Below are 12,958 nucleotides of genomic sequence, written 5' to 3'. Positions count from 1 at the left end.
CGTCCCAAAAATGTTGTAACACCTTGAGAGAGGTGGGTTCAAGGGGTGATTTGAAACAACTTTTTCCTTAGCGAAAATGTTGTCCGAGGCTTCGTTGAGGAGATATTAACGGAATACAATGACCAATCAGAGCGCGGGTATACTGATGGAGCGGCCGTGATAGCGTATGAGCACGGCCGTTTAGCGCGTAGGTTTCGCTCCACCGGTATACGCGCGCTCTGATTGGTCAGTGTTTTCCGTTAATATCTCCTCAACGAAGCCTCGGACAACAATTTCGCTAAGGAAAAAGTTGTTTCAAATCACCCCCTGAACCACCTCTTTCAAGGTGTTACAACATTTTTGGGACACCCAGTATATACAGAGTGAAGGTGATTTGAAACAACTTTTTCCTTAGCGAAAATATTGTCCGAGGCTTTGTTGAGGAGATATTAACGGAAAACACTGACCAATCAGAGCGCGGGAATACTGATGGAGCGGCCGCGATAGCGATGGTTACGCGCTAGGTAGCCGCTCTCGTACGCGAACAAGTGATTCGACGTGCATCGAAGGAGTTGCCGCGGCCGCTGAGCGCGTAGCCTTCGCTAGCACGGCCGCTCCAACGGTAAACGCGCGCTCTGATTGGTCGACGTTTCCTGTTAATATCTCCTCAACGAAGCGTCGGACATTTTCGCTAAGGAAAAAGTTGTTTCAAATCACCTTCCGAACCACCCCTTTCAAGGTCTGACAACATTTTTGAGACACCCTGTATATTAGTCTAGGTGTATTTGGAATAAAAATATTCAATTCCGCGTGCAAGTTCATCGGCCATAAGTTTGGAACGGTGAGACGCTATGGGACAGAATGCGGATGCAATAATAACCCTTCCTACGATCTCGTCGCACTATTTCAAACCGCAGAAAAAAAAAAAAAAAAAAAACACGGAACACGCCCGTGAAGAGTGAGTCACTGCTCGACTCATGTACGACGTACGATATAATAGTGGAAGCAGAAAAGTTTCATTAGCCGAGGTTCGGCTTACCGGCAAACGAACCCGGCGTGATTTATCGTTGCACGGCAAAAACACGAAAGCTCGACGTTCGTCCAAACGGGCACGTCACTTCTGTCACGAAGTTATTAATAAACGCCATCCTGTCATTGCCACCGTGCAGCCATGATTGATCCACCCGTTCACGTCGTCCCATGCGCGGTTTTAAAATTCAAATACCGTACGAAAAATATCGAAAGGAAATTGAGCACGAAGCGTAGCGCGATTCATCGGTCGCGTGCGCATATTTCACCGATTTAATGCGACTACGTTGTACATTTTATTCATAACACTTGAACCGATTGGTTCGCAACGGTATTCGGGTTCAACGGTTCCGTTTAATGTGCCAATTATCTGGTGTAAAAATTAATTCTGTGCCCTTATATTCAGACATTTATTATTTATTTTTTGTTTTCAAGTATAGCTTTGGTAGAAATATTTACTCATCATTTTGTTACGTTAAAGTACCAATTTTCTAAGTTCTCGTCTTCCGGTGGTCATTACAATTTATTTACGTATTCAGTAGGCATAAAATATTGCTTAACATTAAATTGCGAATTTTATGCGTGTATGACGTAAATATGAAGAGCATACAAAAAAAACACATAATTTATTTCGAGTATAATCTATTAATTAATATAATAGTTTAGTATTTCGTTTTGTATGAACGCACGTAACTTTTGGTTATGCTTACCGTGTATTTGTCATATTAACTCTGCACTACGCTGAAACTTGGAAAAAGCCGTGGCAAACCCGTGCGCCCGAGTAGTCGCATTAAATTTAACAACGAGACTGTCTCGTGATTTTCAAGTTTGGCTTAAAATTTTCATCACGAGTCAGACTTATGAAAATAGTGTAAGAGGTTAACTTGTATCATAAATGCATAGATTGCAAGTAAACAAGTAGTTCTAGTAATCGTAGAAGAATACTAATAAATAAAATATTACACTGCATGTAACGATCATCAGATGGAGATTTAGGTTATCTGTAGAGGTCAGGTTGAAGGCTTAGAAGGTTGATACGCTAGTGTATCATATATCTGTTTCAACCAAAGTTATAAATGATTGAAAATAGAAGCATAGAATTCATTTCTGAACATAATATAAATAATATTTGCATTGATCTCTGTCCTTATTTCTACGTCCCGATAGTAAAAAATTGAATTTTCCTTTTCCTTTTGCGACTATGAATGCTTTTTTAACTATTCTTAAACTTCATTCTTATTTAACAACTTTTTACGCCACTTGCGTTAAAATACGTGGTATAAGTTACCCTATTCTTCAAATAGGAGAGATGTCTACACGTGGACTTACTTTATCGAAATATGTCGAGCTGTTTTCGAGTGGTATACAAACAAAATTTGTGTAAAAATTAAATTACAAAAATATTGGTATATATAGATACCGAGTAAAAAATGAACTGTTAGTTCAAGAAGATAAAAGCATGACGTAAAGAAGTAGAGAAAGCAAGGTGAAATTGCGGGGTCCGACGAATCGCTGCTTTATAACCTAACCCTAATCGTGTAACGTTGCATCGCATCCGGAAAAACGTGCTTCTCGAATAGTCGTTAATTTCAAATAATTTCAAAGTACGAGCTTGGTTGGTACGTTCGAAGCGGTCAGAGGAATTTAATTTTTACCTTGCTTCGTGTCTCAAGAATATATTCCAGCGTCCTCCAGTCCCTCCGTCCGTGTTTACGTTTCGTTCGAACACTTGGGACGAAACGACGAAACGACCATTCTCGTCGGTAACGTGTTTCCCAAAATCACTGGGATCCCTCGGTAATGTAGATACAAACTTAACTTTATCACGCACACCTGCCACTCGAATTTCAAAGCATCCAAGTTCATCGAAGCGTCGCGACCATCACTGACGACTGCTTCTCAAACTATTGTCACCACGAATGCTCGTGAAGGTACCATCGAGGTTAGCGCCGACCGAGTTTCTTCCAACTCGGGTTTGTGCTTGAGGAAACTCACTTTCGAAACGGAAACCACAGATTTCCTTGCCACTAGAACCAGACACGTTGACGAATCGACAGATACGAGCACAATTCTCGTCTGGTTACAAATTTTCCAAAAACGATATCAAAATTCGACTGCATTTTACGTGTTACTAGTGCGATACAAAAAGAACACAATTCGAATCACGAACCGAAATTCTGTTCGATGTCGAACGAATGAATGATAAATATTGAAAGAATTGTTCGATCGTGTAGAATGCGAAGAAAATGCTCGACAGTGTTTTTATGCGTCATCTATTATTATTCAAGTAAAATTCTGGCCAACTGCGAACCGAGACACAACAGGACACACAAGAGGAACAAGACGACGGTACGTCCGGAGCGCGTGGCGTGTGCGCATCGACTGCTAACTAACTTCGCCCGACGAGCATCGAGCACGATCTCTTGTCTCCGTCTTTGTCCCGCTCTGGTGCGTATCTGGTCTACCCTCTCTCTCGCGCTTGTTTATCTGCCGTCTATCGTTCCGTCTTCTGTGTCCCTCCCTTTCCGCCCTCTGGCAGTCTTTCGCTGGAACCTTTTTCACCGATTGGCCATCCTTCTCGCATTCGTCGAGCTGTGACTCGGAAGATCTTCGATCTTTCCTTTCCTCTTCACCTGTCTTTGTTCTACCCCCGGCCGTTCGAATCTATGTAAAGAGGAAGCTTTCTCACGTCTTTCACACTCGTACTCTTGCGTTGACAAAAAGATGCATCGACCATCTTCACAAGCCATTTAACATAATACTACGCCATTTTCGTAATCGGTAACTATATGCGTCTGGCAACCACGAACCGCTGAGGTTAGACAGATCGCTTTGTGTCTTTCGATATGATTTGTTTGAGAATTATTGTGCTGGTGCGCTATAGTATCTGATATAAACATACCTAGTGATTTTAAATATTAACATTCATCCAACGTTCACATTATAATACATTACAATTAACATTCATTCAACATTAACATTCATTCAAAATTTTTACAACATATTACACAAATACGAATGAAAGTTGATGGCTTAAGGGGGAAGGGACCTTGGACGCATGACAATCATAACTATATTCCATCATTTTTTTCTTTCAAAAACAATTGACTTAACATGTTCACGCCGCGCGCACCGTGGCCACCGCTACATAGGGGCATTTCAGCAATCTAGTTGGCCAAAATTAAGGGGTTAAACCACTCTAGGATTTGATTTTTTTTTTTACTTAAACGATACTTTAGGGTCATAAAAATAATACGTCATTTGATTTATAGTGAAAAACAAATGTTAAAAGGTTAAGTGTTTAGAAAACTTTAAACGCGTTTTTCTCGAAACCACTTTTTTCAAACTGGAAGGACGGATTTCTCAGTGACTATTGCATGGATCGATTTGAAATTTTTACAGTAGCTTCACAACAATATTCTCTTCGGAAGTACGTAGCCGTTTTTTGATCGAATGTAAACTTTTTTTTTATAAACAATTTAATGCTCATTTTTAGGGCAGAAAGTCGATTCATTGCTTTAAAAAAAAAAAAAAAAAAAAAAAAAAAAAAAAAAAAAAAAAAAAAAATACATGTCGAATTGAGTAACCTCCTCCTTTGGTCGGTTAAAAAGTGCGTCACTTCCAGAAAAATTGATTAAGAAGAAAAACCCTACGTACTTCCAAAGCCAATTGTATATAGATTATAAATTTTCTTTAGTTTTTATTCCATGACTCATAGATGCCAAGAAATCCGTCCTCCCGTGGCGGTGTTTTCAAAAAAGCTGTTTTCGACGACGGGCTCTGTCGCCACCATTTTCTATGAAAATGAACAGAATCATTACTATTATTACTATTATTATTAGTATTATTATACGTCTCTAAAATATGTACAGAATCTCGCGTCGAAACACTTCATACCGTTTGATTACGTGAATTCGTGATACAGTTGCCAGCGCAAAATGTCAATATTTTAGCAGCAATTTATTGAATAATTGATATATTCGTCAGAGATTAAATAATAGAGCTTCGATCGGTTTCAGGCCTCCATCAGATTATTAAAATAAATGATATTTTACAATTTTGTTTTTTATAATATCACGTAAGAAGTTATAGTGATAACCATATTTTTATACAATGTAGTGGAAACTTGTACGTTACGAATAAGCAATTTCTTCTTGCAGCGAAAGGGATTAGGTTGGATTTTGTAGGACTGTTTGAAAGGGCAGCTTGTTACGTTCAAAATGCAGCACGTAGGTTTTATAAACTTCTCGGGTACTCCCCGTGACGGAAATCGAAAACAGACTTCTCGCCCTTTTCTCGAGCGATCCCTTGTCCCTTTCCCTGATATTTGACTCCGAAACGTGACTCCGAAGCTTTTCGTTCATGCTCATTTATGAAGCAGTGCGTAACTATCCGTGGAAACTGAAATTTTCTTTCGCATTAACACATTCACTGCCAGGCAAACCGTTTTGCTTGGGCGCCAAGATTTAATACAGATGGGTAATCTAGGTTATTATTTTGATCTGGATTATGATCTAGACAAAGAATCTAACGTATCAGAAGAAAAAGAAGAATATGAAGAAAATACGTACCCGGAAAATAGTTAGAAAGAAAAAAGAAACTTAAAGGATATTATAAGAATTAGCTGGTCAGCGTTCGTGGGCGACACACGAGCATCGTCACTCTTTTGTTTAACACGTTCGCTGCCAGACTAATACTCTTGAAAGTTTCTACTGTGATCAAATTTTGTTTACAGACTATTGGAAACTGCGTAATGAAGCATTTGTTGTGGTATTTAATTTGGTAACTTCGTTAAAGTTCAAGTATCACGTTTAAATTTATTGTTTGTGACGCTTAACTTTCAGAATTAATTTGCATCGTTTTTCAGTGAAAAGCACTGTCATTCATATATGGGTGACGTGGCGATCAACGTGTTAAAAACATTTAAGAGTTTCGCGTCATCGACAACCGGCGACGAACAGACAGTCGCTCAGCAGATTGAGCGGGAGTCGGTCGTAATGAAAGTCGCATTAACTGGAATTTTTGTTGATACCTATTCCAAAAGCACGCCTCACAATATACATATAACTCGCAACGTATAACTACACAACCTATAGAAAAACTTTAAACTTTAATTAAAACTTTATATTTCTAATAGGAAAACATGCATCACATCTTAAAAACTGGAATCTGGAACGCACATAGTGTAAAGAATAAATTTCCGTCACGCGCGAATCACAGACTCCCCGTCATTCATAGCCCTTCCCATTCGTGTGGAATAACAGAAACATCTAATGACTTTCTGAAGCGATATCGATTTGCATATTAGTCCACGTCGCGTCGTCTCGAGGAATTCGCGGTTTGCAATTTGCGTATTAATGGGGTCCCGTGGAGGCAGCGGCGGCGCCATGACTTTAGGGGGTGATAAACGTATTTTATGGTCGAGATCCGCAGCGGTTTCTCCGTCGTTGCAATTAACGGTAAAACACCGGTGGACTGTGTGTGGGTGCGGTGTGTTTCAAATACGCGAGCAGGTAAGCGCAGGAGATATCGCGGGCACCGGCGACGCTAAATAAAAACGTAATGGAACTGCGAACGGAACGAAGGGGATGGTTTTTCATTTTATCTAGTGGCGTTGGGATCGCTGGCGAACGCTACGGAAAGGATGTTTCCTCGGAAACGTTTTATTGGAACCGGAAAAATAAGAGATTACGAAACACAGTTCGGTTGGTACCGCAACAAACGGATGGTTTCAACTTGAAACAAACTTGAATCAAGCCGAAGTATTTGGATTAATACGGTGTGATACACAATTTTACTGTTATCCATATTTTTGGTCATACGCTACCGACCATTAATCCGTTGATTACGAAGGGCGCATATACAGGGTGTCCCAAAACTCTCGTAGAAGACGGAAATGGGGGGGGTAGCTGAGACGATTCTGAACAACAATTTCCTTTGCAAAGATGTCGGTGGTGGCTTCATTTTTGAATTATTAACGAAAAACACCGACCAATCACAGCGCCCGATTGGCGCGCGTTCAGGTGGCTACGCAGCGACCTGGCGCAACCAGCCGATCTTAGCTCGAGTTTATGCTCTCGCGACTGATCGCGCGCTAATCGGGCGCTGTGATTGGTCGGTGTTTTTCGTTAATAATTCAAAAATGAAGCTCCCACCGACATTTTTGCAAAGGAAATTGTTGTTCAGAATCGTCTCAGTTACCTCTCATTTCCGGCTCGTACGCGAGTTTTGGGACACCCTGTATGTATATATCTCTACTACAGACAATTACATATATTCACTGTTTCAGAATCGTTGAAATTTTCATTTTTGTTGCGCGTAATGCCGAAACTGGCGTCTATTTCCACGCATGCGATTCGAGAATTATTTTTCAAGACTCTGGTAGCAACGGAACCGCGTAATTTATCTTCGAAGCCAGGAAAAACGTAAATGATCGTCCAGGAACGTTCCACGGGACAAAAGCGAGAGAAATCTGCATCGACGAAGTTTTAATCGAAAAACTTCGAACAATGCGCCTTGGCTGCTTTTAACAATAAGCCCAATCCAACGGTAGCCCCAGTATTCCTAAAGCGTTTTATTATGCACTGGATCGATCGAATGTAGCATTCTTATCTATGATCACCGACTTCGATGCCTCGATTAATTGTTCTCGATTAAGATTAAAATAAAAAGCGAACGAAACTTCTTTAACAGAAATAGTATTACTTAAACAATTTCAATTCCAGTGGCACAGAAACTAATTATCCAACGCTTTTATTACTTTTCAAATCGTAAAGTCCACGTATTAATGACTCGAATTATTTTCGAGTGGCACGTAACAAGGTGGGATTTTATAATTGGCTGTTACGGCTATTTAAAAATGATTAATCAAACATCTTCGATTACAGCCGGCGCGCGATACTAATTACCAGAGAAATTAATTAGTTCCGCGGGCGGAATTGGCGATACAAAACAAGAGAGGCGAAAGAGGAATTGGAACAGCGGTGAAATATAAATTTCTGTCAGAAAAATGCGCTGGCGCACGGTGTATCGAGCATTTTGTAAGCGAAAATACGACGAAGAGACGCAACACCCGTCCTCGCGAGAGAAGACGTGGCTGAAGAAAAATGTTGTCGTAAAACCAGCGTAATGAACACGAGTCCGCGGGAAGACACGAGGGACAAAAAGGGCACAGAGAGCCACGGGTACTTTTTTCTTGTGTTCGTTGTCGCATATATCGCGGATGATATTATCCGTTTCCGATAAAAGCGTCCCTGAGAGGATACCCCTTTTATACTTTTTCTTTCCTCGAAGCGCAGGGATTCACTTCGTCCGCGATTCCTACAGGTTCAATACCCGTTGCAACGTGGCTGAGATTCGACGTAGCCCACTCGTTTAGCGAAATTTAGGGTCTTGCGAGCTAATAAACGTCGGTACAGATTGCCGAGACGGTACTTGAAACCCAAAACTTTATCGGATATGGTACCCGTGATGCTTGAGGAGTCAAATTTCAAAAAGGTGGCCAGTTATTGTTCGCTCTTACATCACTTTATATTCTGTCACTGTCGTTTAAGGGGTTAACACCATCTTGGTCGTTACAAAAATATCGAAATGTTAGAATAAGGCAATTTAAATTTGATTTTGGCGCCAATCATAATTAGAACTAACGTATGGTAGGCGAGGGCAGTACTATACAAGATGTAGTACGTGAGTGTGGTTGGTATCTGAGAGACTAACAAGTATCGCTTGTATTAAGTTTATTATTTTCTTTATTGTATTACTTTTACTTTAATTATTCAAAACCAAACATAATAACGAACATCTTTTAACATAAAGATGACGTAGGGTTCGAGTAACTTTTTTTGGAATTAAAATATTGAAAACATCCGCGGTGTAAATTACGTCCAACTATCAGAAAACACGTGGAAAAAATTTGATTCATATCGGCCTAACCGTTTCCGAGAAAAGTGTACCTTTGTATCAAAAACATCAGGTTTTCAGGAAACGCAAAAGACTAAAAATTTCTCTTTCCCGTTCGATTATCGATGTAAGTGTTATCAAATCGTATTTAATTTGGTCAAAATCGATTAAAACACTGCTTTTTCGGAAATTTACTGTCTTCTTTACCCTAGAAAACAATACACCCTATGGCTGTGACCAAGGTAACCGCGCCTCCGGTCTTCCGCAAATTTGACTGTCGTTGTTTTCTCTTCGAGAAAGTTGTCAGTTGTATTTCCTGATATTTTTTACAGTTTTATCGCGTTCTTTTTACTAAGTTCGTGTCGTCGAACTTTTTTTTTGTGAAAAAAAAAAAAAAAAGGAAACTTTGTGAAAAAAAAATTCCATTTTTTTTTTTCAAAAAATTATTTGTACCACTTCTAGTGCTCCAAATTCAATTTTCTTTGCCTTAAGTAGAATTGTTCAGAATCGCTTGAATGTTAATAAAAAATAAAATTTAAAAAAAGTGATTTTTTTTTTCATTTTTCGATGTTCCAAGCCCCTTAACCGGTACGTAATTTTATATCAGAAAAAGAGAAAGAACACGTTCGATAAATTAATGTTTGTAATTTTTGTAACCGACAGCGAAAACAAATTTTTTTTTATTTCATTTTCACTTTTGCTCAAACAGTTTCATATTTTTGAGGAAGTGTAAATAGATATTTTTAATTAAAAACAAAAGTATGTAAAGTTTTAAATAAAATAGCACAATTGTAAAGCTTATAATACGTCTTTTTTTACATATATGAACCTGAAAATATTCTCCATGTACTCTTTCATTACATTCGGAATATACAACTTTTGATCTAGATCTAGAAGAATTAAAAAGCATCATATTATAATATATTGCTTGACCTGACTCGTTAAATACTGATTTCACTGAAAATTAATCACCAACAATTAAAATTGTACACATTCAGAGAGAGTCCTACAATGCATTATTAAAATTCTGCATAACGATTAAAGGATGATAAAACATATCTAGGTAATGTAATCATTTTGCATAAGGAACTTTACTTCGTTTATCCTTTCGATCGCATTCACGAAAATCTACGAAAATTTCATCGAACGATCGAATTCGCGATTCAGTTCTAAAAAGAGAAGAAACGAATCGATCGGCCAGCTAATCGCTGTGGAAGTACGCGTCAAAGGGAATGGCTCCAGTGGCTTTTAATAAAAGGGCGAATCAGGAGAAGCAAGCACTTTAATAGCGAGTGTAGTTAATGCTGCCGCTGGTTGGTTTAATGACGTCGAAGGGAAACGTTTCTCTTTGGCCGCGTGTTTTCTTGACTTCGCGAAACGCCCGGAGTGGGAGTAGCTCCGTTACACGGAGTAGAGACCATTTCGCTAATTAATGCAGTTTTAGTTGCACGTTTAGAGAGGAGCGGCAAGGAAACGTCGAGCATCTCGTTCCACTTTTCGAGGTAAAGGGTGCTTCGCTTTCGCGTATATACTCTCGTTAGTTATCTTAATTCGCCACGTCTTTCCTCTGACTTCTATTCTCGCCTGTTTATCTTTCATTTCCTCGGCTAATGATAGTAGCGAGATGCGTTGGAGAATTAAGTCTCGACTCGCTCGAAAATTGCACCGTGCGCGAGCATTAAAACGTTTTAATTAGGGCTCGAGAATCGGATGGAAATTTCTGTGATGTTCGTCACCTTCTATAAAACGTGAATCCTCGTCAAGCGCGTGGTGCATCGAACGTGAATGTAATCTATTTATTTATATATTTACATAATACACAACAACAACAATAAAGATAAAAATTGTAATTGCTCTTGTAGTGATTTTTTTTTAAAAATGTGCAAACAGGAGTTTCGTCATAAAAGTGAGTTGTCGCCATGTTGTCGCCGGTCACCGGTGGCCCCCACGGCGCTGTAGCCGAGTCAAGTTCCGGCCACCGGTAACTCTCACGGCAGTCGATGTGTTGAAACTGATATCATCCGATGAATTTTGCGACTATATTTGAAATTTTCTTGAAACTTTGTTCCGACCAGTGTTTAGGTACCTCTTATAACTAACAAAAGTACAAGAATAAAGCGGCGTACCTTAAAACTTTGAATCGCAGGAAATAAAAAGTAAAACGAACGAAGAAGCGTGTGTGGCGTTATCAGCGAATAATACTCGCTTGAACCCGTTCCTAACTGCTACCCCGTTCGTCACAGGACATGGTTTTTCATACAAACTACGGTAGGTACTTAAGCTCGTCATCAACGATACTCCCGTCCGTGGAACGATAATACCTAGAGGCATGTGTAAAAACTGAAGCGAAGTAACTTCACCGCTCACTGCGTCATAAAAAAGTCTAGTAAACTGAAACTTCCCTTACGGGAGCAACGTATCGCCTCCCATCTCGAGGGGTGCAACGACATCCTGCCCCCTCGTTTTCCGGTATATACAACCTTTATATCAGCGAAACGAGACTCGAGCTCGCGTACAAGGAGAACTGATTGCAACTGCACCTGGCTATATTGCACCGTGCGTGCGTAGACTAGCTGTACCCCGCGGTTTCACCCGCGTGGAATACTGTTTTTGTTCTATAGTACGTACGTACATGTTAAATTTGAAGTTTCTAGACGCACTTGTGGAAATAAGGCAACTTTGGAGCAAAATATTTGTATTTATGAGCATATTGTGGGGTTGAATTTTGTTAAATGCCGAAATAGCATGTTTGATTAACTATATCAAATGTTGGAATGCAACGATTGGCACTTTAAAGCCTCGAAGAAATGGGTTTGGTTTTCCTTGAAGCAGAAAGAGGAGCGGGGTCTTAGCAGGGACAGAAAGCAACGACCCTCGGTCCGACAAAATAAGTCAACCGGCATGGGTCGTTGAGAATTCGAACACTCTTCCTTTGGCATTGTACATTGTAATCGTTAAAAAAATAAATTTCTAAAATAAAATTCTAACATCAAAGAGCATTAAGACCAAGTTTCAAGCAAACCCGACCATACATAAATATTCCTCATCCAAACGTTGCGACGCCTTTTTACCCCCTTATGGATCGAATATTGAAATATCCTTTCTTATTCCTGGTAGATAAAGGAAACCTCTGTGAACAATTTTGCAATAAAGAGCTTACCGATTCGATGCAAGAAAGTAAGTATTCTTCTCATCTCTATCATCGCCTTTTTTCCACTCCGAATATTTCTATGCCACTTCTTTTCTTATCGCTCCGTGACTTCAGTACTAGCTTTTTCGCTGACGCACATTCTCGTAGATCCGCTTCGAATAATGAACAAGTTTACACCTAAGTGTCTAGACACTTAGAGCCAATGACGCGCGTTTATAGTCCGTCAAACACAAAGTTCAAACTCTGTCGATTCCAGGTGCTCGCAATTGGATCGCGCGGGAGATACCGCCCCGAGCCAATCGATCTTCGAAGTCAAACAGCAATCACGAACGACTGTGTTACGTTCGAAAATATCGCCGTGCCGGTAAAAATTATGCAATCAGAAAAACGACGCCGTTAATCTCCGCGTGTTTATTCGAGACGCTTTCCCCGAGCGTTTAAACGTCGGTTGCGATATGGCGCGCGTAATATCGCGCTTGAATTGCAGAAATTATGCAAATTCGGATCAGCTCGGCTCGCCTGGAGCGACTGTCATTACCGATCGACGTATAAATATGCACAAGCAATGTGTGCACCCACGCGATACAGTTTTGTGGCAGCGATGCGATATTCCGGCGCCGATCCGTGCAATTTGCTCGCACGTGCGAATGCGAGCGATGTTCGGACAGGCATCGATCTTATGGTAAACGATTCCATTCTATCGATATCGTTTACTAAATTTTGTACGGATCCTGCTACGCACGTAAATTATACAACGTATAGAGGCCCTATCTCGAGGCGAATGTAAAGCCGGCAACTGACTTGGAACAGAACATCCTAATGTAACGCGAGCATTCGCTGTCTGGATGGACTAGCGAGCGACGAACCGAACCGCTCTTGGTGTCGAACCGTACAATTCGT

The 12,958-nt window shown here is 40.2% G+C and overlaps 1 protein-coding gene across 9 annotated transcripts in view; it reads right to left on the bottom strand.

The window, feature by feature from the left end:
* Positions 1-12,958, bottom strand: part of LOC128891167 (guanine nucleotide-releasing factor 2) — an 82,052-nt gene that overhangs the window by 39,638 nt on the left and 29,456 nt on the right. The window contains exon 1 of one of the 9 annotated variants that reach the window (XM_054150449.1): positions 2,664-3,710. The exons of 7 other annotated variants lie outside the window; for them this stretch is intronic. The gene's annotated coding sequence lies outside the window, so the exon portion shown is untranslated. Of the gene's footprint in view, positions 1-1,718; positions 1,866-2,663; positions 3,711-12,958 lie in introns of those variants that run through there. One more of the 9 variants, XM_054150450.1, reaches the window with a different exon arrangement.

This window comes from Hylaeus anthracinus, unplaced genomic scaffold (assembly GCF_026225885.1).
Source record: "Hylaeus anthracinus isolate JK02 unplaced genomic scaffold, UHH_iyHylAnth1.0_haploid 12001, whole genome shotgun sequence".
Taxonomy (NCBI): Eukaryota; Metazoa; Arthropoda; class Insecta; order Hymenoptera; family Colletidae; genus Hylaeus; species Hylaeus anthracinus.
This window is presented reverse-complemented; position numbering and strand designations above follow the sequence as displayed.